At 38.0% G+C, this 4,337-nt stretch overlaps 1 non-coding gene across 1 annotated transcript; it reads right to left on the bottom strand.

The window, feature by feature from the left end:
* Positions 1 to 213: 213 nt before the first annotated feature.
* LOC124899804 lies at positions 214 to 319 on the bottom strand. Its single transcript, XR_007057368.1, has one exon. It is a non-coding gene; the product is annotated as a small nucleolar RNA R71 (small nucleolar RNA).
* Positions 320 to 4,337: the final 4,018 nt, after the last annotated feature.

Here is a 4,337-nt window from a genome sequence, read left to right as displayed (position 1 = left end):
AGACCCCAACTTGCATTTAAAGAATTTTGTGGAAGTTTATGCCCCTTTTGACATTCATCACATCTAATAATAGTCCATATGGTTTCTTCTCATCCCATTTTCTCTGATGGGTGAGGTGGTATTTTTCCTTGATCTCTTTCAGATGGGTCGATCATATCGTGGGATGAACTTACTATTGCATTCTTAGATAGATACTTCCATCCAAAATATTGCAATTGCATGATAAAATAACTAATTTTCATCAATTAAATGGAGAACCTCTATATAAGGTATGGGAGAGATTTAATGGGAAGCTCATGCAATGTCCCAACCATGAGGTCCCAGAGAAGATGCTTCTCCAAATCTTCTACTAGGTTTTGTATTAACTAAATAAAACTGTGGTGGATAATGCAGTCGGGGGTTCACTTGTGATGTTGTCTTATAATGTGGCTATAAACTTTCTTGGGGAAGTTACTAAGAAAAATTTAGGTTAGCATACCTAATACACTGAGGTAGCTAAAGGGACACCTACTACCTCCTATATTGATAAAGAGCAAAGGAAGAGAGATGGAGAGAGGGGGGAAAACATGGTAAAAATCATGATGAAATTAAAGCTTCTAACAAAGCATATGATAGGTGCACCCACAAAAACAATGAATGATGTGGAATCCAAAGTCTATGATGAAGAATAATCCAAGAGGCTTGATGAAGAAATTAGGTATTTGGCCAACTATATAGTGGTTTCCTGAGTAGCCTATTAAAGGCAAAGTGAGAACCAAGGTTGGATGGATCATAAAAGAGAGCGAGATTGGCATGATCACGATAGATATCATGATTGGAGGACAAGGAAAGGAAATATGACCAATATATGCCTCCCATAATTGAGTAAAGGGTAAAGGCCAATTTTGTTGATCCCATAAAATTCAAGACCGGGGATGTGTTAGCAAGGATCATGATGCGAGTGGAGGGAAAGGACCAGATGGTTCGAGAATTGAAAGGTGACTTTTCCCAAATCAACCAAACGGTTGTATCACACTCCACCTAAATCAAGCAATTGGATACTAAAATCGGCCCAATCTCTACTCAACTTAATTCTAGACAAAAAGAAGGCCTCCTAGTGATCCCGTTGTGAACCTAAAAAATGATGCCCAAGTATTGGTGATCTTTAATAGGAGTGGAAAAGATTTCGGTGATCTTGTGGTAGATGTTAAAAAGAGACCAATATTGAACAAACAAATATAAAGAAGAAGCTTGTGAATAATTCAATGAGGAGGCTCCGACTCAAGAAGAGAATAAAAAAGAACTGATGCTAAGTGAATAAATGAATGATTAAAAGAGAGATCCAAAGAAAGTTGATAATGATAAATTGCAAAGTAATGTATTGCCTATCATGAAGGTTCCCCTTCCATTCCCTTATAGGCTCAAAAATAAGGAGGGCAATGCTAAATTCAAGATATTCCTTGCTAAGCTTAGCAATCTATCAATTAATATCTCATTTCTAGACGAAATTAAGAGATCCCGGGATACACTAAGCTTATGAAGAAGTTGATGTCAAAGAAACGTCTTGTTGATGGTGAAAACATAGAAATTACCCATGGATGTAGCACTACTATGACTAGCGCTATAGCATAAAAGAAAGAGGATACCGAGGCCTTTATAATACCTTTTATCATAGGGACACACAAGTTCAAAAAACCTTTGTGTGACCTTAGTGCAATCACTAATCTCATGCCTTATGAAATCTATCAAAAAATTGGTTTGGTCAGTCCTATACTAACAACAATGAGGCTTTTGATGGAGGACTAGTCTATCAAAAGACCGATTAGAGTTTTGTTTGATGTTTTGGTGAAGGTGGACCACTTCATTCTTTCGGCGAACATCATTATGCTTGTTTATGAAATTGAACAATAGATACCCATTATCCTTGATCGATAATTCCTTGCAATTGAAAGAGCTATTGTCAATATGGAGCTAGGAGAAATGAGATTTTGGGTCTAATATGATGAAGTGTCCATTCAAGTATTCAAGAATAAGAAATAGCCCATGAAATTACAATTGGTGTCCATCATTAATGTTGTGGACACAATTATAAATGAGGGATCCCTTGAGGATCCCACTTAAAAAGATTATGAATGTTGTACCACGGTGACAAAATTAGGCGCTAGGTGGGAGGCAACCCACCAATGCCACAAAAGTGTCCCTTATCCTTTATTTTTTTTATTAGTAGAGTAGATTTAATTTTTTTAGTGATTGATCCATGAATTGTGGTACTATAGAGTGTTTTGACAAATTAGAGAAAGGGAAAGTATGGTGCATTTGAGTAGTAGATTGAATATGGGAAAATAGAGCACCAAATTTAGCCTCAATTACCATGATCTTGGTACGTGTATCACCTCTATCGAGGTAGCCATGTGACCTCAATTGCTTTACTCGAACCGCAATCACGGTCAAGTCAGTTTTAAAACTAAGTAGTTACCCATTTTCCCCCATACTCCTTTCCAATTTCTTTCAAATTACAATGAATTTTTGCTATGTTTTTGGCATCCAAATTGTGCATCAACATCCTCTTGCATCCCTCAATCTGGTATGTGCATCGAAATCCCTCTTTTATATGTATTTGTAGGCCTAAGAAACCATGTTGTGGGGATGGCCAAAAATGGTACTTTAAATGTTAAATCTCTGCTTGAATATGATTTCTTGGTGAGGTTGGCTGTTGTAGTTGGTATGCATAGTGATGGGGAAGTCTTGAGTACCCAAATTTTATGTAAATTTGATAAATATAGTTGTGTACACCAAGTGGTTGATTAAATACCCAAATGAGTTCTATGTTAGTTTTTCCATATTCTGAGGGGATAATCGAGTACTTAGGAACCATTTTCCTTGCTCTTAATGTATGTTTTATCTTTGGAGCATAAATTGGCATTTAAATTAGACAATTTGAGTTTTGAAAGTTTGGTCTGGCCTTACCTCAGATACCATAATCGCGGTGTCGCAATTGTCATACCTGAGGTTGTTTTTTAGCTTGGACCAAAAATCTGCTAAGTTCATTTCTTTCCCAAAAAGTGCTAAGGCACCACCCCATGTGCTTAATTAGACAACATAGCATAGTTTTTGCATGAAAATGTTAGTGATGAGTGTTGTTGTGTTGTTGTCAGGTTTTTAAGGCTCCACATGGAAGAATATGATCAAATTCGATTCATGGCCCCAGAATACAACAATCAATATTATGTCGACCTCCTCAAAACCAAATTTCTCCTAGAGAGAGGTATTTACTTAGATAAGGTGCCTGAGAAGCTCCTAACATTCCATTCCCGCTTGGTAGCCACCGGGTGGAATTATTTTATCTCAGATCCTTATCGGTTGAACGAGTAGAGGGTAAAGGAATTCTACACTAACCTTAGCATAGTATCTTTCTCTGAACTAGTTGTGCATATCCGAGAAAATAATATGTACTTTGAAGTAGAATAAATCACTGATTTCTATAGGTTGTTGGATGAAAACATGAGCTAATTTCAGGCAAAAGGATGTGAATTGGGGAGTTGGATGGCTGAGAAGTTGTGACCTAGTAGAGAGGGTATATCGATGAATGATTTCATAGTAGAGGCAAGGATATGGTTGATTATCATTTGTAGCCGAGTTTCTCCAAGCACACATATGACTGTCATTCCATATATTTGAGTCTGAATGGTTTTCTATATACTAGACAACATTTCTTTAAATATTGGTCGGTGTGTGATCTTAGACATAAAGTATTTCAAGATCCATGATGGTATGGTCCACTTATTTCCTTATTTTATTACTAAGATGTGCAGGAGAGCCGAGGTTAAGGAATACCCTAGAGACACTTGGGTGTGCCCAAACACCTTAACTCTTAATATTCGGGGTGAGAGAGCATCGGGCTAGATCAGGAAGAGGAAGATCAACTTGGGCAAGCCGACATGTAAGGGTACAGAGTCTTGTAGTCCATCCAAAGTTGGTCCCTTTGATAAGATCTCGGTTGATTTAAGGTCAATAAGGGATCTTATGGTGGGATTACCTCAGGGGCTGGTAGAGCCTTCAACCACCCGACATTTTTATGTGGCTCGATCTAATTATGAGAGGTACCTGGAGGATCATAGGACGCAGGGAGATACTATTGCTAGGCTTGATAGGGCCTATTCATATTTGGCAGAGTCTCACAAAAACCTCAGGGACTCACATGAGAAGATGAAAAAGGGGGGGAAAAGAGAGATAAATTCTTCACCAAGATGTGGAAGTGGGTGAAGGGACTTTGGAAGGTCTTAAAACCTAGAGACAAACTTCCTTCTTCCAGAGTTGATAGTGAGGATGAGGACCCAGCTGAGTGGTCTGGTCTTGAT

Source organism: Capsicum annuum, chromosome 6 (assembly GCF_002878395.1).
Source record: "Capsicum annuum cultivar UCD-10X-F1 chromosome 6, UCD10Xv1.1, whole genome shotgun sequence".
NCBI classification, from domain to species: domain Eukaryota; kingdom Viridiplantae; phylum Streptophyta; class Magnoliopsida; order Solanales; family Solanaceae; genus Capsicum; species Capsicum annuum.
This window is presented reverse-complemented; position numbering and strand designations above follow the sequence as displayed.